The sequence below is a fragment of the Ambystoma mexicanum genome, chromosome 8, assembly GCF_040938575.1.
Source record: "Ambystoma mexicanum isolate Mex_15411 chromosome 8, UKY_AmexF1_1, whole genome shotgun sequence".
Classification (NCBI taxonomy): domain Eukaryota; kingdom Metazoa; phylum Chordata; class Amphibia; order Caudata; family Ambystomatidae; genus Ambystoma; species Ambystoma mexicanum.
This window is the reverse complement of record NC_090929.1, coordinates 1300325245-1300349777: the sequence shown is the minus strand read 5'-3', so window position 1 is coordinate 1300349777 and position 24533 is coordinate 1300325245. Positions and strand designations below refer to the sequence as shown.

Genomic DNA, 24533 nt, shown 5'->3' with positions numbered 1-24533 from the left:
TTTTTTTAAACATCATTGAGATTTATCGGCCCGGTGGATGCTCTGTCTGAACGCTCATGGGTTTGTTTGATTCATGGCATATTCAAAGGGAAATTGCAGTTACAGGAAATACCGAGATATAAAAACCAGCGTTAGAAATTGACTTTCTTGCTATGAAAATCAAATATAATTTACTGTTGTAGATGTATCGCTATGCTGGTTGGTATGGGGGTAAAGCTAGGGCTTTGTGCAAGGCTGGGAACCAAAGCAGCCTTTGAAGAAGCATTGGGAATGTTAACAGTTTTTACTTTTGTGTAGGCATGAGAAAGGCATTTGACAGGCACTGCTGCAGTGGCAATAACTGACCCTTGATTGTAGCAGCTGCAAAATGGTGAGAGTACCTGGGCATATAATAGTACTGCCCGGCAAATGCCTAATACTTATACACAAGCCAACACCTTTGACTTTGCCAATGTTTGTTTTTAACAGGCCTTCAGTGAAGGACAAGCATAGTGCTTATAAATCGAGTGGCTGAAGGCAGATCTGGCCAAGACATTTTTATTACACCAGTACTGCGTTTACAGCTCCAATTAAATCATGAACTCTTGGAAAGCTGCTTTACAAAACAATGGCAGGCACTTTCGAGCTGCAAAGTTTAATTGTAAGTCCTGATGCACATAGCTCAAAGGGATCCCAAGAGGGTGGGTTTTAGGAGTGGTGGGTCAGGAAGTGGGTGAGAATGGCCATTGGCATAAGGGAAATGTACCAGAATGTTGCCACGATTGTGGCAACATTACCAATCCTGCGCCCTTGCGCAGAACAAAACTCCTGACCCTCATTACACTGACTAAGGGGAGCGGGGTCTGCGGGTTGTCACCAGCTTCCATTAGATGGTATCAGGGGGACAATAAAGAAAAAGAAGTAAAAAAATAAAACAAAAAAGGACCCCGCAGTGCCAGTTCTGACCCACGTTAGTGGGAGAGAACTGACGCTGCAGGGGTCGAGAAGAGACGGCGGCACACGCACAAGTGTGCTGCTGAAAAGTTAAGTGGTTAGGGGGAGGTGGGTAGGGTGATGTGGGGCACAGTGCTCTATGTGATCACTGCACCATGCTGTAATGGAAATCGGCATTTTGAAAGTCAATATTATTGGGCAGCGCAGTGATTACATACATCCGGGATAAGCATTGCCATGGGCAATCAGTGGGTGGGGATAAAACCCAAACAATATCTACAAGCTTTGTATTTCTCCTCATATGTCATTTCTCACTAGCTGTACTCTAATGCAATAGTTTCAGTTTTTTTGGTTAGAGCTAAAGAACCACCTAATAGCAAAAACAAAAAAAAGGTCGGCCCACCAGCTACGTATTACATCTAGCGAGGGAGCATTGCGAGCAGGTACCACCACCTAAAGCAGCGCTCGAGGGAGATGTTTCAACCCCATGAGAACATTTAGAGAAATAGGCCAACATTTCTCTCTCTGCGAATCTCACCTGGTCACGATCAAACTCAACGACTAAGCCAACATAGTGTTCTTTTTGACCTACAGGCCGCAATCCTACAACCCAGACTTTGCAATGAAGCTCACTGACTCCATCACCAACCTTGCCACCTATCATGATAACCTAATATCCTGGGAGATTTCAACATCTGGTTCGAAAGAGAGAATGAAGCCACAGTAAACACACTCTGCGCCTCCTCGAAACACTCCATTTCAAGCAAATAGTGAACAAATCTACCCACAATGTTGGACACGCCTTGGAAGCAATTTTCTGCAGAAGTAGACTCTCAACTACGACCCCACCGGTACCAATGATATTGAGTGACTACCATCTGATCTAATTCGCAGTCAAACCTCCGACCCGTATATTGCCCGGAAATGCAATAAATATTACATGCTGCAAAGAAAAGAACTGCTGGAATAGACTCTGCTGAGCTGACCAGAATGACCCCTGACTCAGCAGAAAACAAACTCGACACCTGGAACACTGAGGCCCTAGACCAATTAGCATCAACAAAACCTTCGAAAGCCACTGCAAAAAATGGCAGCATAGTGGTTCACTGACAAGCTAAGGGAACTCAGAAAAACAAACCGCAAATTGGAAAAACTATTACAATCAGTCTGACAAAATGAATTGCCAAAGACAACTCAATTTACAAATCTACAGTCTCAAAGCAAAAAAACATATTCCAATCACCAACAAACCCACAAAACGAATTCTTCGAAATCATCAATAGAGAAAAAATCCAACAGTCCATTGAAGCAAGCCACGCAACTATAACCACAAATACAACCACAGAACTACAGACAACTGCCAACCCACGAACGGCTGCAACACTCGACCGATTTGAACCCAGAGACGAAGACTTTTTCTCCACACTAATAAAGGACACCAAACTCGCTGGATCCCCAAGTGACCTATTCCCCCCAGGCATTTACAAAGAAATCCTCAACGACAGCGCCCCATCATCTTGCTTCCATCTACTGTTCAATCGACCCCTTAACACAGAAATAACACTAAAATCTTTAAAATCAGCTTACATCAAGCCACTCCTAAAAAATTAAATGGGAAGCATGGAAGGCCCCAGTAACTACAGACCTATATCTAACCTAACCTACCCGGCAAAACTACTCGAGATCAAAGTATACAAAATCCTACTCAACCACATAGAAACTAACAGAATACTCAACCACTTGCAAGTCGGCTTCAGACCCATAAGAGGAACAGAATCGGCACTCCTATCTTATGGAATGACCTAAAAATAAATGCAAGCAACAGCACACAATCCGCCCTCATACTACTGGACATATCAGCTGTGTTTGACACAGACAGACACACACTAATTAAGAGACTAGAGGAATTATATGTAAAAGACTTGGCTTGGCTCTAAAATGGCTAAAATCTTTCCTCACCAACCGAACCAAAAGAACCTACCAATCACCTTTTACCCCTACAACCAACATCTCCTGTGGCATGCAACAAGGTTCTAGCCTCTCCCCATTCCACTTCAATATCTATATGTGCCCCTTAATAAAAAAATAATTTGAAAGGATGGACTGACCGCCTACAACTATGCAGATGATACCAAACTCATTTTCCAAGATAGTGTGAGGAGCCAATGAGAGGCAGACACAAGGGGTCCATGATTCTGGCCATAAACCTTTATTGAAATACAAAAGGGTTAGAAAATTCCTCTGTCCCTACTCTAAGAAGTATTTCCCTACCTGTCCGATGTCAAGATGTCCACAGTATACTGTCCTTTGTCCTATTCTGGCCCTCAAATTCTAACACAATTAACTTTATGGATTAAAGTGCAATGTCTTTGGCCTTGAAAGTGCACAAATGTTCAAGTTCAAAAGGAAAGGCATAACTCCAACATAAACATTTCCAATGGATAAAGTTCACAGTTCAGGGGGATTGTTTACTTCCCCTATGATTCCTCTTCACTGTGCTATACACTTTTACAGACATCAGTTTCCTTGAGTTTCCCTTGTTCATCAAAACAACTGGTATGCTAATGAACTCGGCTGTTGGTTTTCTTCTTGGTAGGATACACGGTGTACTCTCCTGTCAGGTCTCCTCCTCCATTATAGCATTTCAATACAGTCTTAAGCTATTCCTGATGTATCGTTAGCAGGACTTCCTCATATTATGTAATTTTTGCACTGTTCTAAGAAAACTAAGAAAACTAACAATCGCCTAACGAGGTCCTCCAACGCATGCTACCTTAGCGTACCACGCTTCAATTTAGCCAAATCTGGCGGCAGAAGTTTCCCAGTCATGGCAGCCCAATTATGGAACTCACTCCCTCCAAGCTGATCAAACCTACCCTAGCTTCAGACGAAACATACAGAAATGGATTAGAACCAATGACAGTCACCCTATAACTTAGTTGCAAACAAAGCCATCATACAAGTTTGCAATTTAAATTACCCCATATGTGGATCCTTGAATGTAACTGTATATAATGTAATGTAACTGTATATATCTTTAACTGATCACCTGTAACGTGTGAACCACAACTTGGGAACTGTAAGTATCACCACCTTGTATTGGTTATACTGTGCCTGTAACTCTATGTATCATCAAGTCAAAAGTCTCCTTATACTGCTTGCACCCAGTTACCTTTGGGTTTGGTGCGCCATATAAAAACTATAAACAAAATGTTCAACTTGACCTTGGCCTGGTATACTCTCCTGTCAGGACTTTCCCATAAGAGCACACTTGCAACTTGAATCTGCCTGGTATACTATCCTTTAAGGGCTTTCTCATATGAACACACTTGTAACTTGCATCTGCCTGGTGAAAGTGAGCGTCCCCCAAAATACAGTGATAACTCCCCAATGAGAGTCAGAAATTGACACATCCCAGGTGGGAATGAGACCAAGACCCAAGTGCGGGTGAAGATAAAAAGTAAAGTTTATCTTAAACCAAAAAGGGCAAGCAGAGAACTCTGCAAACTCTGAGAGCGCTCTGCCCAAACATCAGAAAATACATGTCATATTACAAAATCACACCGTCTATGACGTGTGCTATAGGGGATACACTAAGTTAAAATCATTGGACGAAGGGGACAGGACTGTATCCATGCTGTAGGGGTGGTGCTCCCGGATTGGCTGGCATAGACCTGGTTACTTCATGGAGCACGTGGGTCAGCTGGGCTCCTCTGGATGGGGTGCAGTGTCAGGCGAGATGTCCAAAAAATTAAGATATAAGCTACTTAACATTTGCCCTTGTGGCCACACATACCTTGAACATTATTTATGCACTTTGACATATAAGAGTTATATTACTAGACATTTTAACATGGATGATAAAAAATGAGACACCATGGGTCCAGGTGCCTAGCCATTCACAATATTATGTTGTCACATTTGTTAACCATTCCTTAAGATCCCATGAAAGAATGGTTTATTGTTTGTTTATCGTGAGGGGAATATATGGCCATACATAGGATTAGTGGTCTGGGGTGAGCTAGGGTGGTGCACCAATGAAGGGCATGCAACTGTTACATCAAAAGACTTTGAGGTGAGGGGGCTTGTTGCCCATATTTCTTTAACCAGAGTCTGGGGGTGCAGAACAAGTTTATGGTGACATCGTGTGTCAGGGGGTTGGGGAGGTGGATACTTGGTGTGGGCTCAGCGGAAGGGTAAGAGGTTACATTTGTAGCATCAAGGCATCAGTGAGACAATATCCTTAAGCCATCAGGGGAGAATGGTGGGGGCTGAATGTGCAGCACTGCAAGAGAGAGGAGAGTAGGCCTTGAGGTCTGTTAAGCTTGGTCCCGTTCGATTTGTGGGATCATATGTGACTCATTAGGATGGAATAAAGCCAGGGTATTGCCACTACATGTACAACAAATAATAAATGAGCTTGGATTACATTTTTTGTTATGCCTTCTCATTTACCATGATCATCGTGCTGCAAAATGACTCTACTTACAGTAGCCTCGTGACCTTGCCGTTAATATTGTACACATGGAAATCATATACCATCTGAACACATTTGTGAATATAAATAGTATTAAAAACCAGTGAGCAGTCAGATTATATATTTTGCATCATATCGAGCGAGCTACTTGGCATATCACACATTAACGTAGGACTTTGGTAGGAAATGATGTGTAATCAAAAATATAGGACCCAGGCATATAGATCATAAAGGCATATAGATCATAACGTTGTGTACAGTGTAATTGGTTTAGACACAATAATAAAGGATCATTCTGTTATATCACATAGATTCAGCACCATAACACATAACTGCAGAAAGGGATTTACATCCTTTACAGAGGAGATTAGCATTGGGGGTGAAACAGGGTGGCACACAGGCATGGGGTATGCATCTGTTACTTCAAAAGAGGAGTGAGGTTGGGGGGTTATCCACAGCATATAGCTTAAACATAGGGCCTACAAGTGATGGGACATGTTTGTGGAAATGGATTGTTTCTCTCAGACCTAAACAGTTGCCCTGTCAGTGATGGACGGAGGAAGGCGAAAGATACAGTGTTTGTCTTGTAGCGTGTTTGTTCCAGTGGTCGAAGTGGGCGGGAGCGGTCGGGAGCGGTACTCCTCTACTTCTTTTAATTAAGTTTTACCATTTCTATACTTTGTTTTTTTTAAAACGTTCCGGAACAGTTTCATTTTAAAATAAAAGTGTCAGAAGAAGTTGAAACTTGTGATTTCAGTGCACTGCACAGGACGCTTCCTTAAAGAGCAGGCACATGTGTTTTGTTTTTTTTATTGTGCATGGGGTGGGCGTGGCAATAAGGTCTGTGGAGTGCGGTGCAGGCCAGTAGGGAACATAGGTCCACTACTTCTTTTCGTACACTTCGATCACTGGTTTGCGGCTAGTCTCCCATGAGAACAGAGCTGCTGCAGGAACAAGGAGGGGAGGAGGGTGAAGGAAATAACTGGCTCACTTTGTGTGATCTCGAAGGGAGAGATGCAGCCCTGCAGGCTGGTTTTGATTATGAGTCCTGCTTTAACATTTACAAAATGGAGTCAGGTTTGGTACAAAATGGAGTCAATAATCGGCCTTCCGGCGGGGCTTTGAATCCATATGGGTCATCCCGCAACTATCCGGCACCTCTGGCCACAGGCGCATGGGTAGCCGCTAGACGAGCATAATGTGCAAGCGGGTCAGAATGGAGGGGAGGGGGCCTAAAAGACCTCTCCTCCCATACATTCCCCCCTTTTGTTACTTAAGTAACGAATATTGTAATTCGCCAACCTTTTACATTCTTCTTCCTCGGTCACTGCCTCATCCCATGCAGGTGTTCCTTTCCATGGCATCCATGCTCTGCACACTGCTCTAAGACTCTCCCCAGCCCTAGCATACTCATATGGAGTACAAGTTATATAGATACAACCCCATCCCCCTCCAAGTCCATCCATAGCTCATCATACCAAACTAGCTCACAGGGCTTTTTCGTTGTTGTGTGGTATACCCTATATACGATGTAGTACCCATCATTGTATATGGCCGTTAACCTATATTTTGGCCCTGAGTCATCTCCTGTTTGTACTTGTGCCTCTTGCGTCATCTGCACCACTCCTTTTGCACTGCCCAGAGTCACCATCATCATTGCATTGTTAGGTACTGCATCTGCGCAGCACCTAAGGCCTAATTGGCACACACAAAAAATCAAAAGCTGGAAAATGATGGTGGGTATTGATAGTTTGACAGCCATCCCAAGCCAGGAAGGTACCTGTTAGGAAAGATATCATATTTGAATGTAATTTTCCCTCCATGTGTCAACCCCCAAACTTTTTGCTGCTGTTCTACACCCTGACCTAACCTTTGCCAGAGAAGCGCAGCCCTCAGCTGCACTCCTCTGGGCTTTCGCTCACTTCTTATGGGGAAACTGACATGCCCTTACGACAGTCAGCACTGGGAGACTTAATTTCCCTCAGTACATTCCTTAAGTTGCAGCTTTTGTGCAACATGGAACAAGAGTGCAATGTAACTTACTTTACCTCACCCTTGGGTCTCTAGTCATTCCAAAGGCCCTAGAAACTCTCGCTGGACTTATTATGAAGTGTGCAGATGTGTCACGGACAGGACTGTGGCAGCTATCTTTTATCTTATGTTTTGAACCCTTTTTTGCCATGTTATCTGTGCTTACCGCGTTTGGCAAGAATAGGTGGCCTGGCTCCAAAATGGCCATGCCACGAAGTTCTTTGTCCTGTCCTTTGCCCATCTTGCCCCTTCACCTTCCCCAGGTCGAGCTGACCCGGGTCAGTCCTTATTTGGTCATGCACTTTCCCGCAAAACCCAAAGCTTTTGCTGGCTTCTGCATGCCTTGTGTGTGTGCCTCCAGGATGTGGGCTGGGATGTCTGTTCCCAATACACATCCTGGGTGCCAGAGAGTCTGGAGTGTCCTGAATGCCTGGGACCACCGTGGTCCGTGATTGGTCCACATATGGAGTGAGTGTTTGTGAGCAGATCTCCCATTGGGTCCTCTCCGTTTTGGCGCGAAGGGAGCTTTGGATAAGAGGAGGCCGAAAACACCACTATCATGTCGATCTCCTGAGTTCACACGAACAAAGGATAAGGAGCCAAGTATCCTGCAACAAGAAGCCGAGTCGACGAACCGCTGGTGACCCGCTGGAAGGTTTAGCACCCTGAGCCCGCTGTCGTCCTGCGAGACCCCTCTGCGTCTGATCGTCCTAGAAGGTCTGTGAAGGCGCTTCGAACCATTGGAATAGTGGGATCAACTATTCTCGGCAACTTCATCAAACCCTGCAAGTAAGCCTCTTCGGAAGTGTCCCTGGGCCAAGCAGTGGGCTGACCAACTTACAGAGGATGTTTGCTCTGTCATCGCTGCGGTTTTGAGGAAGCCCTCGAAACTTGGTATACTGCTTGCTCTATGTCCACGGCACCCTCACACCGAATTTCGTACACTTGGCATTCCCAGGTCTGAAGTGAGACGAGTGCACCCGGACCGGAGTAAACGCGGTTACCGCGTTGCCCTGCTGCGGCAACGACCTGTGCAAGTTTGCTGCACTTGTGACCCTCTTGACCCTGAAGCCTGCTACCGCGGATACTACACGGTGTTGAGACGTCCTAATTGTCGCATTCGAACCTGCCAGCGAAGTGGACTGAACTGGCGAAGTCTGGGTCTGCCTGCACCAGGGACCGGTGAGTAATCCATACCCCAACCGGTGGCCCCTAGCACAGGAGCCCATTTCTTTTCTATCACTGTTGCGAAATAGCGACTCTATCCCGCACTCGCAATCTGCCTCTGCTCGCAAGCGGAGGCCCTGCTTGAATAGTGGGGACTTGTTCTTCATCGACTGCATCCACCTTCCTGAGTTGCTAGTGACCCTTGAAGAGACCCTATTTTGTCCAGTGGCACAAGCGTGTGCATGTACTATTGAGCATAAGGCTCCTCTCTTCGTAGGGCTTGGACTGCCTCTTAGTTAGGTGTATTCTTGATGTGGAACGGGGTCTAAAGATTACTTGCAATGCCTGTTTTCCTCCCCATCTAGGTGCTCTACATATTTTGTGCTTCCTAATCCGTTAGATCCCTCTGGTCTTGTGTATATATCGTGTTGATTGTGATGTGTTGTTTTACTTCAGTATTATTGTGACTCTTTGCTATGGTCTATGTTACAAAGGCCTTGTAATAATTGTGTCTATATTTTTAATATAACACCTGTCTGGACTAATTTGTAAGTGTCCTCGCTTTGTGTGCTCATTGAGGTCTTTCAGTCCCCCTCACCCCTCTTGAGACTTAGTCTTGACCGCCTGCCATAGCTACCCTGATTGGTCTGGCTTGTCCAGAGGTTACCCTGTTCCAAGAAACTAGGTTGGTCTTCTGAACCTCTGCCCCTCCAGGTCAGAGTTCAAAAATCCATCTTAACAGTACCCACAAAAACATGTAATCCAACCAAGTGCTGGGCTGTACCCCTCTTTCCTTCATACGCTCGTCAAGGTTGTGCATGGCTGCTATTACATGTGACAAAGTCCCATTGTCCGCATCTGCAGAAGGTACGAATGTATAGCATGCGCTCCCAATTTTTCGGCAAACAACTCCATCCATGGCTGTCACCAGGTGTAGAATGTACCTGTTCTGCATCGTCATCAACTGCAGGGCTCTTAGCTCCACCTTGATCACATTGAATCCTTCTTCTGTGTCATTGGGCAGTGGGATCAGCTCCCAGCGGGTAATCTGGAGCCATTTTGCGTTGACCCACACCTGGATCCTTGGAACGAGGGCGGCAAAGAACATTTCAGCCGAGTTATCTGGAATTTGCACCAAATGTTCAGAGGATGCCTTGGAGATATGGTTTGACGACCTCCATTTCCTCGAGACTGTGCTTTGCTGTTTCTCCTCGGATAGGGCATATACGGGGGTGTCTTCAGTTGGTTGTATGGGCTGTGGATCCTTGACAGCTGACGGCCCTTTCTCCCCTTGAATATGGCTTTCAGGTATCACTATCAGAGCGGAATGAAGCGTTACCAGAGAGCATGTGCTCCTCCATGACTGTGGAAGGTCCAGGTATGCCTGTTTACCACAAACCCAGTAAGTGTCCATCAATGCAGCAGTCCCTTTTTCATGTCTGGAATGATAAGTGTTCTGCTACAGTTCTCGTTTGTGCCCATATTTACTTTTCCCTCTCCATGGAAGCAGTGTTCTCCTGCTGGGGAATATGTGATGTAATACGGTCCGACAGTGGAACGCATTTCGTCAATGATCTGTTCAGAGCAGAAACGATATTTCTTTCTGCAATTTGAATGGCTTTTCAAGGGCCATGACCCACGTGAGCTTTGCAATGTGTTGACTCCATATCTGGGCGCACGTTCTATGGATCCACTGCAATTTTTCATCTGCCAGTCCTCGTAATGCCTCTGCTTTGCATGTTATTTGCTCGTCTTGCCACTTATTGTCTAAATATAATGTTCCCTTTATCATTAGGAAGGGTTCTTTATGGAACATGACTCTCAGGGGGTTCGAGTAACACGTCTTTTTCAGTTTGCAGCATTTCAAAAGAGACAGTATGTGCTTGAAAATTATTTTTTATTCTGCATAGTGCAAGATGAAGGAGACATTGTGCCTCTGCAACGGGTGACTCTTGTGGTAACAGCACTTTAGGAGTGCCCGATGCATGGGGTATTAGAGAGCACACATAGCAGCTCTCATTAGTTGTTTGCTTTGCAGTAGAGCTCATGTCTGTGTACCATTTATTACACTGGTGGTGGTGTTGTGGGTCTTCTATTGTGTCTAATACTAGCCTGTGGTATTCATCATATTTCTTCCGTCCCGCCTATCTTTTTCTTCTATTACCTCCCGGGTGCCCCAAAGCTTTTCTTTCATCATGCTGGGTTAAGGGTGTTCTGCCTGCTCCCCCCTTTTCCCACTCGTTATATAGGGCAATACACCTCAACAGTTTTTTTTTTTTTATCATCGTTCACCGCACTCTTAGGGAATACTGCATATTGTTAAGTTGTGTCAGGTACAAGTGATACAGTTGGATCGGGATCATCATATAGCCAGGGTAATTTGGAAGGGTCTGGGTCGTTCATGTCATAGACATTGAACTCGGATTCATTATATCGTGCAGTGGGGCTTACTGATACAGTTGCGCTGGTTATGTTTTTCTCTTGCTGTGTGCTGTTTCTCTGTGTCCTGTGCTCCCAAATGAGTTTGAACCTGGCCCATATAAGGTGGGCGCCTTCTTTTACCAAGTTGGTCCCTCCCCTCATTTAGGCCGATAGATGTAAATGCCATGGCCCAGTACACCACTAGGCCAAACAACATTGAAAAGAATATTATTGCACAAAAGAACAACCCGCATTCATACAAATACTTTCTTCAATTAAATCCACGATTTCCATTTCTATATACTCTACTGTTGTTGACCTCGGGGGCCCCCTCCGTTGCCATGGTTACTCCTACAGAATTAGACATAAAGGTGGGTTAAGCATGCATACATATATATTGTTTTTCTTATTTTTTTTAACATAAGTTTGTTTCATTTCAGGCATTATTCTTATTAATTTTTGTATCCTTTACCAATACTTGAAAGTGGTTTAGAGAGAGAAAGAAAGAAGGAGCCAAGATCATTTTCCGTCATCACTATTATTGCCATCTTATTCCTTTTTTGACACTTACACCTTCTATTCTTTTGGTATCCAGTGATTCCCTCGTATATAAAGCATTGAATGCAAAAGCCTCGAAAAAATGCATTTTTTTGTAGGTAAAGTTTAAAAAAAAAAAATTAAAATGGGTTTTAAGGGGTAAAAAACAGGGTTGAGGGGGACCCCCATTAAAAAAAAATGAAAAGAAATATGCTTTTTTTCCAAGGCTTTTTCATTCAATGTTTTGGATGTCGAGGCTATCACTAGGAACCATTATTTTCACATGTTTTACAATATACAATGCACATCTCATTTCCTTATAATCAGTTTATTTCTCTTAATCTTTTGTTTCACGTATTTCACCAGTTGTGTCTGCTTTTATTTTTTACGTTTGTGCCTCTCCTTCTGATCTGTTTTTGTCCTCATTTTGTGCTACACGGTCATATGCTTTGCATACGTCGGACAAATGTGTCCAATACCTCAGGCCCTTTACCTTCACGGCTTTGGGTGTAAAATCCACAACTTCATATGGGCTATGAAACCTGGGTGCATTCCACCGACGTACACCATCTCCCCTGGTATGAGCTGGCCACTTGGGCTATCTGTGGCTGGTGTTACCGTATCATTTGCTGCTTCTTGTGTGAATGGGGGTGCTAGCTGTCTTGCAATCATACATGCTGCTTGTGTGAGTTTTTTCAGATACTCGTGGAACTCTTCCCCCAGCACAGTTGCACTTCTGTATGCATCTGATTGTCTCCGTAGGGGTGAACATGCTGTATGCATGCGTATGCATGCGTCTGTCTGTCACTATCTCGTGGGGCGACAAATGGTGGTTCTTGCTGAGTTGGTTTCTCAATTCAAACAGGGCCATGGATAAACAATATACTCACATTTTCTTTAGTGTAACATAATTTTGATAGTCTACTTTTAAGAAGTCTGTTTATTTTCTCAATAACGCCATTTGATTGCAGGTAATAAATCGTGAACAATTTATGAGTAATGCCCAACATTATTGTTACTGCTCTGAACAGATCATTGACGAAATGCGTTCCACTGTCGGACCGTATTACATCGCATATTCCCCAGCAGGAGAACACTGCCCGTACTAGGAACTTGGCTGCACACTTTGCGTCTAGGTGGGCGCAGGGGCCTGCTTCTACCCACCGTGAAAAGGGACACACTATCACTATTGTGTATCGAGATCCATTACATCTTTCTCCCATATCTGCATAGTCTATGTGTAGTTCTCGGAATGGTCCAATTGGTTTGGGAATGTTCCTCGTAGCGTTCTCAATGTCATTCCTGAATTGTATGTTTGGCATGTAGTACATTTTATCACCATTTTGGATATTTGTTCTAACAGACCTGGCACGAACCAATTTTCCTGGATCTCAGCTGCAATATGTTGTTTGGGGTTTATAGTGAAAAGACCGAAAAAAAAAAATATCGAAAAAAAAAGGTCGAAAAAAAAAAATCGCATTTTATTTTCAATACGTTTTTTTTTTTAAATGGGGGGGTTCCCCCAACCCCCCTTTTTTCATTTTCTTTTATTTTGCCCCTTTTTTTTACTTACCTGACCCCAAAAATACATTTCGATATTTTTGGCATTCGATATTTTTTTTTGGGCCTTTTGACTGACCACCGTTGTTTGGCATTGTAGGCTGGGAAATGAAGCTGTTGGAAAGCTATTTACAGTAGTTTCTGTATCATTAATACTTTAGCTGTATTATTTTGCCACCAGAGAAGGTTAGTGGATGATTGACTACATCCTCTTTTCTTTCTCATAACTCTTTTTCCTCTGCTGGCGCGCCCTGCTGCAATTCTAATATCTGGGAGACTGGCATAGAGTTATATCCCTCCCTTTGTTTTTCTTCTTCTTTTTGTAAAACATACTCACCTGTTCTTTCCGTAGGTAAATAGGACGCTTCTTTGGCGGCAGCGTCCACTGCCGCATTCCCTAATGAGATGACATCATTCTTGTTTGTGTGGGCCTGGAATTTCACCAATGCTACGACCGTTGGCTCCTTCAGGGCTTCTAATAGTTCTGCTAGTAATTCAGCATGCTGCACTGGGGACCCATCTGCTCTTTGAAACCCTAATCTTCCCCAGTGGGCCAGTCCCCCGTGCCCTGTTGTGATCATGTATGAGGAGTCAGTGTATATTGTTACCGCGCTTCCTTTCGCTGTATGCAGTGCTTCACTCAGTGCCACTAGTTCAGCTGCTTGTGCTGAAAAATGGGCAGGCAATCTTTTTTGGACAATTACTTCATATTCTCCTTCTTCCAATCGCACCACTGCTACCCCCACATGTTTTTCCCCTGTCTCACAATTTATTGATGCTGATTCGTCTTTGAAATATACCTCTCCTTCTGCTAGTGCATCCTCATTGGCAGTGGGTGTACATCATCTTCCCCTCTGTATGTTGCACAATCGTGTGTTTGCATGTCTTCCACTGTGCATGCTTCTGTCAGAAATGTGGCTGGATTCACTAATTTACATCTCACTATGTGTATGTTTGCACTTGATAGTATTATTTTGTATGCTGTGGCTCTCTGTGTTGTTCGTGTGCTTTTGGACCTTTCTAGTAAGGCAAACAGTGAATGCTCCACATACAGAGTCACGAAGCATCCCATCATAATTGTTGCACTCTTTTCAATGGCAAACGCTGCGGCTGCGAGAGCTTGTTCTCAAGCGAAGTGTCCCTGCATTACAGCGTCTAGTTTACCACTATAGTACACCAGAGGCTTGTGACCCAATGATGGTTTTTGTGTCAGTACTGCTGTCATTAGTGTTCCATTACAATGTGAAAATAAAAAAAATGTGTGTTCATAATCTGGTGTGGCTAGGACGGGTAAAGTTGATATCAACTCTTTCAGTGTGTTGAAGGAAGTGTGCATATCTTGCGGCCATAGTATTGCTACGTTCTCTATTTGTGCTTCTTTAAGGCCCTGCAGGAGAGGTTTTGTGTATCCTGCATATTCTGATATGCATGCACATCAATAGTTGCACATGCCGAGATATTTATGCATCTCCTTCACTGTTCTAGGCTCATTCACAGCTCATACTGCGGTTGCTCTATCAGGGATTATTCTTTTGCCATCTGTTGATATTATCTGACCTAAATACAGCACTTCTGTTAAACAGTATTGTAATTTTTCCTTGTGCACTTTTTATAGACTATGTGTGCTAACAAAGTCAATAGTGTTACTAAGTCCTGTCTGCACTCATCCTCATTCTTTCCACAAATCAAGAGGTCATCTACATATTGAATGATTGTGCTCTTTGAGTCAATATTTCCAAGATCTTCATGTAAAGTTCTGTTGAATATACTTGGGATCATAGTATCCCTGGGGCAATTTACAATGTTCATACCCTTTACCCCCTAGAGTGAAGGCTGTCAAATATTGTGACTCAGCATCTAGTGGCACTGAGAAGAATGCATTCTTCAGATCTACCACTGCGAAACATGATGCATCTTTGGGTATACTGCACAAGATTGATGCAGGATTTGGGACAAGTGGGAATTCTTTTTGTATGACATCATTGAGGGGGTGCAGGCCCTGTATCATCCTCCAAGCCTCTCCCTTTGCCTTTTTGATGGGATATATGCAAGTATTACAGGGTGAATTTGAAGGCACTATGATCCCTTGCTGTAGTAGGGCATGTATTGTTTCTTTTATCACCTCTTCTGCTTTTCAGGGGGTACTGTTTTACCTGGGGCAATAATGCCCCTGGTTTGAGTTTTATTTTTACTGGTGTCACTTCACGCAACAATCCCACGTCATGTGTGCCTGTTGTCCATAAATCTTGTGGCACCAGTTGCATGTCCTCATTAAAGAATGCTGGTGGTGCACTCACTATGGCCATAAGTGGTAGTGGCACTTGTCGATTCTGGATCATTATGTCACAGTGAATTGCTATCTCCATTACTATTTCTCCGTCACTGTCTGAGTCAGTGGAGAGCTCCTCGTCAGACAAAATCTTGCAGGGCTATGTTAGCATGTATATGCAATACTGTTCACCATTCACATCCATGTATGTCTAGTCTGATCACTGCTATTCTTTGTGATGATACCTGCACCCCATGTAAGTCTAGGGACACCACTGATCCTGGCCTTATCTCGGGGCGTGCTACGGGACGAAACACAAATTCTGTTGGCACTCTCCATTCTTGGCGTTTCAGTTCTGATACAACCCGCACTAATGTCTTCAACTCCTGAATGAACATATCTAGTTTTACGGGTATTCCACGCACCTGCTATGCCATGGCTTGTGTTTGTATCACTAGCATTGCTTGCATTGCACAGATCCCAGGAGTAGAACACACTATCCCTCTCTCTGTAAATTAAATGGTCATATTGAGCTTACTAAGGAGGTCCCTCCCCATCAAATTTATAGGTGATTCTTTGTAGTACAATAGAGGTGCTCGCACTGTTTTTCCGCCTACTGTTGCGTCCAATTTTCGGTGTATGGAACCTCGACCACGGCCCCAGAGAACCCCTGCGTCTCCAATTTATGATTAGATAATGGAAACCTGCCTTCTCGTAGGCATGACATTTCTGCTCCTGAATCTACCATAAAAATAAACTGTTTCCTATCTCCACCCCCACCTTTGGTTCCTCAGCTGCATCGAGGGTCGTTGATAGTACTGGACACGCAGTTGCTCTCTGTGGTATGTCCTATGCTGAATATCTCGGATTCTCCCCATTATCGAAAACATTGCCTGACACCACTGCCACTCCTCTGAAAGGCGCAGGGGAACCATTTGCCGTTGTATCAAAGGGATTACCACAAACACAGGCCATGTGTTCTCGGGCCTGTGGGTGTTGTGCGTTCTGTGAAGGTGCTCTGTGTTAGTTTATGTATCTAGGATCGGGTTGCTTGTCTCTCCTGCTGCCACCCATGGGCAGCCCGTGCGGGCTTCCTGGGTGGAGGTGACCATACTGCTGTTCATTCTGATAGTTGTTCATGGGGCTGCTTCGACACTGTTTTAGGAAATGCCCCCACCTCCCACAGTTCTAACAAGTACCTTGTCCTCCTCTGGGACCCTGTCCTCCGTACCCAGTTCCACCACCTCTGGACCCTATGTACCCACCTCTTCCTCCACGGGCACTCTGCGCTTGCCATTGTGGCCATCCGTATTGTTCCTCACCATTCCACTGCTCCTGTCCATTCCCTGCCCAGTTTGCTGCCATCCTGGCTTGTACTGCTATCAGCCCTTCCTCCTCCTCTCATTCTCCGTCTGTAGGGAGGGCGGCTACTGCTGCTGTGACCTTCACTAATTTTGTTTGAATCAATTTAGCCTTGTCTGCCAGTCTCTTTTCGACTATCTCTCTTTCTTTAATTCTTTTGCAATGATGTACTATAATGCTCTGTATTTCTGGCCCGCCTTTGGCTTCTATCCCAGCTATTTTATCAAGATCCTTCTGAACTTCCTTCAGGAGTCCCCTTTTGATTATAAAGTAGAACAGGGAGGTTGACGGATCCTACGCCATGACTGTCTCTGCTCTCTGCATCTCCTGCACCCGTAAAATGAAGGCCATTGCATCCTCCTCTTCTCCCATCATGCACTGCATTACAGACTACAAATCTGGTGTATCTGGAAAAGTGTCTCTTAGTGCATCCCATACTCTTGCTCTTACTGTGTTAAAGGATGCTCCATCATGGCGATCACAGTCTAGTGTTATTGCAGGAAATCCTGCCTTTGACCAAACTCTGTTGGCTTGTTCACCTACTGCGGACACTAATAAACATTTAATATCACCTACTGCCAAGGGAACCCCGGTGGTGTTTTTCTCAAATGTGTATATCCACTTACTTGCCCCTCCCGAAAGCAGGGGTAACAATTTTAGTAAATTTGCCTTATCCATTTGAGCCCAGGGTATATAATTGGGTCTCCCCCCCCTCTGTGTATCACTGGTAGCTGTAACTTGTATCTCGCTGTCTTCCCTGTACTTACCTTTGCTCCCTTTTTTCTACCACTGCAATTCGCCCATCCTATTCCTCAACTTTCCATTCCATTCCTCCTCCATCACCCTCCCCAAGGGAGTCTGTTCTGTACCTGCTGGTACCCCACGTGTTGTGCTCCCCAGTCTCCTCTCTTCTTCTTCTTGCTCTTCTATGTCGCACCAATATTCTTCCTCTCTATCTGATGCCATGTCCCCTCATTCCAGACCCGCCTCATTTCCTCTTGACCTATTTCTATTATTCTCGTTGGTGTATCATTTATTTGGAACAATATTTCTCCCTTATTCCACCCCTCTTCTATAGACCTCTCAGGTGGTTGGGACATCTGCATCTGCTCTGCTCTGGAGGGCCATTGTTAATCGTGAATCTAGATCTTGTGTGAATTTTTTGATATCTATTGCCGGGGTACTCACCTGTTCTTGAACACTTGCATGGGGGAGGAGCTGTGGGTTGGGGTGCGGACGGGGATGTAGGCTTTGACACATACACTGGCTCACTATACCCTTCAGCTGGTACTGGCCTTGGCAAGAGGGGATATAGCCGTGCAACCTCTATTTTCCCTTCCTTCGCTTCCCCGTCCTTCCCCCTGTTAATTGCTGCCAGGGGAGATGAGATCTGTTCCTTGCCCTGTTCTTTTCCCTTGCTTGGAGGTACTTCCTTGAAGAGCCTCCATAAATCTAATATTTCTCGTCTGTTTTGTAATTGTTTTCTTTTGTATTTCACAAACAAGCAGGTGGCTACCATGTCTAGGATGTTCTTATCGAACGATCCTCCTTTGGGCCATACCTAGGGGTAGGCCTTCCCCTTTTAACTCTGTGATCCATTGATCATGGTATTTTGTGATCCTTTCTGCGTACCCTGGCAACCTTTGGCAGATGTGTGCCAACAGTGTTTCCACACCCATTCTTTAACAAATCCTTCCCCACCTTACTACTCTTACAGTAAAAAATGCAATTAACAATACTTCAATACTTCAAGTCTTTATATACCCCTTCTGTGTCACGGTATTTAGAACTCTCCAACTTGTCACACTTACAATGACAGAGCATGTAAAACAATAATGCAACACTTGTTTTGTCACGGCTTGTCCGTGTACACTATGCACACCAAACACAACAAGACAATTACATAACATCATCCAATAAACATATCATATGTAACATTTAACATAAATCCTCCCTACCTGTCCCCTTTACCCTTGTTATTTATCCCTTGATATTATAGGCCCTTTTTCGTCTTAGTCCTTTATGCGTTGCCCCTCTGCCCAAAGAAGAAAAAGAATAAAGTGTTTCTAAATTGTACTCCGAGTCTTCCCCTTATGTAAGACTCCTACTGATTCCACTTATTTTCCTCTTTATATCCAGCACTAGTCGAGATAGCACTATGCGAGGCTGCCTTACACCCCCTCGCAGAGCTAGGTTTCCGTACTCCTTTTTCACATTGTAATCCCCTTAACTTGTCCTAATGGCCATATGCAGAAAGAAAAAGAAAATAGATTAAGCCCACAAACCCTCCTTTAACCATAGTACCCTTTACTCTTCTCTAATCCCTCTTTACTTCATCTGACTCCACACCTGCATCCCTCCCCTGGCTTCTTTTATCATCGCTTGCACTTGATACTCACGTGTCCGTCTTGGTCCGAGACCCTCCGGACCCGGTCTGTCCAGGTGCTGCCCCGCACTCAATGGCCACACCCGGCTCCGGTGAGCGGTACAGTGGGTTTTTGCAAAGCCGGTACCCGTACCCTGTCGCCCGACTGAATGGGCATGTCTAGGTGTACAGGTTGCCGTAGGCGGGCAGCTCTTTTGAGGGGGCGTGCCCTGGGTTTCTGCTGTGGCCGGGACGTCTAGTGCCAGAAGGAACAAAAAGAATGCTGTTGTGTCGGGGTCACCACTTGAAAGTGAGCGTCCCCCCAAATACAGTGATAACTCCCCAATGAGAGTCAGAAATGGACACACCCCAGGAGGGAATGAGACCAAGACCAAGTGCGGGTGAAGATAAAAAGTAAGGTTTATCTAAAACCAAATAGAGCAAGCAGAGAACTCTGCATACTCAGAGCGCTCTGCCCAAACATCAGAAAATACACGTTATATTACAAAATCACGCTGTCTATGACGTGTGCTATAGGGGATACATTAAGTTGAAATCATTGTACAAAGGGGACAGGACTGTATCCATGCTGTAGGGGCGGTGCTCCCGGATTGGCTGGCATAGACCTGGTTACTTCATGGAACATGTGGGTCAGCTGGGCTCCTCTTGATGGGGTGCAGTGTCAGGCGAGATGTCCAAGTCATGAAGATATAAGATACTTTGTAATCAAATAGGTACACAGGATCCTATTTATATGTACCACATCTTACTCCACCAATAGGAACATAGATTATATAATAAAACAAGGATAAGATGGTAAACTTTCTCTACTTCCACCCCTCCTTCTCCCCCAACGATTAGACACCTCTGACCGATTCTCCGGCACTACAGGTCTTGACAACATAGACTGCGTGCAACATTCCAAATTTCAAAAAACATTTTTGTTTAATACAGAATATTTAAATTAAAACATAAGATACTACCCACACCTAACACAGTGTACAAAACTACCACTAAAACCTACAAAATCTAAAAAGCTAAATTTCAAATAAACCACTTACAAATGGACACAGACGAAATCACATATCACAGTACATAGAAAAAACCTAAATGTGTCACTAAAACAACATATAATCCCAACATGTTTCTGTTCTTTAAAGCCCCTTTCGGGCGAACATTCTTCAGGGGTACCTTTAAAACATCCGCTATTCTTCTCAACACCGTGTTGAATGGGTAGTTTCAGGCAACCAGCCTTAATGTGGTGAATCTTCAACGCACGTCTGTAAATGACAGATAGGCTAATTTTTCTTCATTGAAAAACCAAGATACTTCAAAAGGCGTCTGGGGGCAGATATCTGCTCCTAGGAAGGGGCATCTGACCCCAGGGAGGGATGCATGAGGTGGGCCCCCCCCTATCTGCCCCCAGGGAGGGTTGCATGAGGTGGGGCCCTCCATTTGGGATGGGGGGGGTTGAGGGCCACCCCCCGTTGCGGTACATCATGCGCTGCCAATTTAGGGTGGCCCTCAGCCCCCCCTAAAAAGCAGCCTGTGATTTTGTATATTTTTCTTTGTTTACCCAACTTGGCTTGGTGCAGATGGGCCCATTAGTGTGGCTATCTGCCCCCAGGGTGCCCAAACCCTACTGCCCCATCTATTGGGGGTCCTGCCCCACCTTTTGGGGTGGCCCTCTACCCCTCACCCCAAATGGAGGTGGGGTGTACCTCACGCAGCCGTTTGGAGGAGGCCCAGGGAGGCCTGCATGAGGTGTGTCCCCCAGCCATTGGGGGTGGGGAGGGGGGGAGCCCCAAAAGGTGGGGCAGGACCCCCAACAGATGGGGCAGTAAGGATTGGGCACCCTGGGGGCAGATAGCCACACTAATGGGCCCATCTGCACCAAGCCAAGTTGGGTAAACAAAATAAAATATACAAAACCACAGGCTGCTTTTTAGGGGGGGCTGAGGGCCACCCTAAATTGGCAGCGCAAGATGTACCGCAATGGGGGGTGGCCCTCAACCCCCCCCACCCCAAATGGAGGGCCCCACCTCATGCAACCCTCCCTGGGCGCAGATAGGGGGAGCTCACCTCATTTATCCCTCCCTGGGGTCAGATGCCCCTTCCTAGGAGCAGATATCTGCCCCCAGGGAGGGTTGCATGAGGTGGGGCCCTCCATTTGGGGTGGGGGGGGTTGAGGGCCACCCCCGTTGCGGTACATCATGCGCTGGCAATTTAGGGTGGCCCTCAGCCCCCCCAGAAAAGCAGCCTGTGGTTTTGTATATTTTCTTTTGTTTACCCAACTTTGCTTTGTGCAGATGGCCACATTAGTGTGGCTATGTGCCCCCAGGGTGCTCAAACCCTACTGCCCCATCTATTGGGGGTCCCGCTCCACCTTTTGGGGTGGCCCTCTCCCCCCTCACCCCAAATGGAGGTGGGGTGTACCTCACGCAGCCGTTTGGAGGAGGCCCAGGGAGGCCTGCATGAGGTGTGTCCCCCAGCCATTGGGGGTGGGGTGGGGGGGCACCCCAAAAGGTGGGGCAGGACCCCCAATAGATGGGGCAGTGGGGTTTGGGCACCCTGGGGGCAGATAGCCACACTAATGGGCCCATCTGCACCAAGCAAAGTTGGGTAAACAAAAAAAAATATACAAAACCACAGGCTGCTTTTTAGGGGGGGCTGAGGGCCACCCTAAATTGGCAGCGCATGATGTACCGCAACGGGGGGTGGCCCTCAACCCTCCCCACCCCAAATGGAGGGCCCCACCTCATGCAACCCTCCCTGGGCGCAGATAGGGGGGGCCTCACCTCATGCATCCCTCCCTGGGGTCAGATGCCCCTTCCTAGGAGCAGATATCTGCCCCCAGGGAGGGTTGCATGAGGTGGGGCCCTCCATTTGGGGTGGGGGGGGGTTGAGGGCCACCCCCCGTTGCGGTATATCATGCGCTGCCAATTTAGGGTGGCCCTCAGCCCCCCCTAAAAAGCAGCCTGTGATTTTGTATATTTTTTTTTGTTTACCCAACTTTGCTTGGTGCAGATGGCCACATTAGTGTGGCTATCTGCCCCCAGGGTGCCCAAACCCTACTGCCCCATTTATTGGGGGTCCTGCCCCACCTTTTGGGGTGGCCCTCTCTCCCCTCACCCCGAATGGAGGTGAGGTGTACCTCACGCAGCCGTTTGGAGGAGGCCCAGGGAGGCCTGCATGAGGTGTGTCCCCCAGCCATTTGGGGTGAGGGGGGAGAGGGCCCCCAAAAATGGTTGGGCAGGACCCCCAATAGATGGGGCAGTAGGGTTTGGGCACCCCGGCGCCAGATTGGCACACCAATGTGACCCTCTGCACCAAGGGGAGTTTGGTTACCAAAGGAAAAAAATGAAAATGGTGGAACGCTTTTTAGGGGGGGCGGTGGGGCACCCCAAAGGGTCAGGGAATTTTCTAATGGGATGAGGCGTTGACCCCCTCCCCCCCACCCGCAATGGAGTGGGTGCCAAGTCATGCAGCCCTTCCTGGGACCAGATATCTGCTCCTAGGAACGGACGCCTGAGCCCAGGGAGGAGTGCAGGACAACCCCCCCCCCCTATCTGCCCCCGGGGAGGGCTACATTTTGCTGGTGTTACCGTAGGTAACACATGTTCTTTGTTTTGTTTACAGCTTTTTCTACCCGAGCAGCTGCAACGTTATGTGAGTACTGTTTTTTATTATTCTATGGTTAGGGCCCACTGTCAGTGGGGTGGGTGAGACTGGGGCTGGATTGTTGGTGGTGTGGGTGGGAATGGCCCGTCTGGGCAGATCACCTCCAACTGTCCTGGAGTTGCGGCTGGGCTGCATTACAGATTTTCCCTTCGGGGAGGTATTGGCACACTGCCGAGACTCCTTGGTGGGGAGAACTGTAACGCAGAGCAGCCAGGGCTCCAGCAAAGTCGGCGGTAATATCCCTGGCCTTGGGCACCATTCTCCCATGTGGGTCTTTGCAGGTGGTTCTGGGTATTACATTCTGGGCCGATTTGCGTAAGGCAGACCTCTGTGGATTCCCATGGGTGTCCTCTTTTGGGAAATGCATGGGGTTCCCTGTTTCCCTTGCTGGCTGCGACACCCTAGGCCCAAATCTGTAGGTTGCCCACATGAACAAAATGGGCAGTGGCGAATGGCTTGGGGTTCCCAGTTGGTTACCCTTTTCCTTTTGCGCCCCGGTAGGTGCACCCACACATGTGAGGTACCGTTTTCATTGGGACACGTGTGGGGACACGGGAAGGTAGGCCACGTGTTGTTGGCGGTGTGTTTCGGTGGGTGGCCAGAGCGAAATGTCTGAGAATTGTCTTCATTTCCGGCCAATTTCAGAGACATTTCCCCGTGTCCACTCACCGAAACACGTCGCCAACAGCAGATGTCATACCTTCTTGTGTTCCCACAGGTGTCCCGACGAAAAAGGTACCTCGCATGTGTGGGTGCACCTACCGGGGGCGCAAAAGGAAAAGGGTAACCCGCTGGTAACCCCAAGCCTTCGCCACAGCACAATTTGTTCATGTGGGCAACCTACAGATTTGGGCCTAGGGTGTCCAAGCCAGCAAGGAAAACGGGGAACCCCATGCATTTCCCAAAAGAGGACACCCGTGGGAAAGCACAGAGGTCTGATTTGCGCGAAGCGGGCCAGAATTTATTACCCAGAACCCCAGACAAAGTGAACATTGTGTTTTTTCCCCACCAAATATCACACTTTGTCGGGGATTGTGGCTAATAAAAACTGGGGCAATTTGCGCAAGGCAGACCTCTGTGGATTCCCACGGGTGTCCTCTTTTGGGAAATGCATGGGGTTCCCTGTTTCCCTTGCTGGCTGCGACACCCTAGGCCCAAATCTGTAGGTTGCCCACAGGAACAAAATGGGCAGTGGCGAATGGCTTGGGGTTCCCAGTCGGTTACCCTTTTCCTTTTGCGCCCCCGGTAGGTGCACACACACATGTGAGGTACCGTTTTCATGGGGACACGTGTGTGGACACGGGAAGGTAGGCCATGTGTTGTTGGCGGTGTGTTTCGGTGGGTGGCCAGAGCGAAATGTCTGAGAATTGTCTTCATTTCCGGCCAATTTCAGAGACATTTCCCCGTGTCCACTCACCGAAACACGTCGCCAACAGCAGATGTCATACCTTCTTGTGTTCCCACAGGTGTCCCGACGAAAAAGGTACCTCGCATGTGTGGGTGCACCTACCGGGGGCGCAAAAGGAAAAGGGTAACCCGCTGGTAACCCCAAGCCTTTCGCCACAGCACAATTTGTTCATGTGGGCAACCTACAGATTTGGGCCTAGGGTGTCCAAGCCAGCAAGGAAAACGGGGAACCCCATGCATTTCCCAAAAGAGGACACCCGTGGGAAAGCACAGAGGTCTGATTTGCGCGAAGCGGGCCAGAATTTATTACCCAGAACCCCAGA

General features: G+C 46.5%; 1 protein-coding gene across 2 annotated transcripts in view; it reads left to right on the top strand.

Annotated features, from left to right (window-relative positions):
• Positions 1 to 24533, top strand: part of INPP5A (inositol polyphosphate-5-phosphatase A) — a 3154590-nt gene that overhangs the window by 2008250 nt on the left and 1121807 nt on the right. The gene's annotated exons all lie outside the window — the stretch shown is intronic.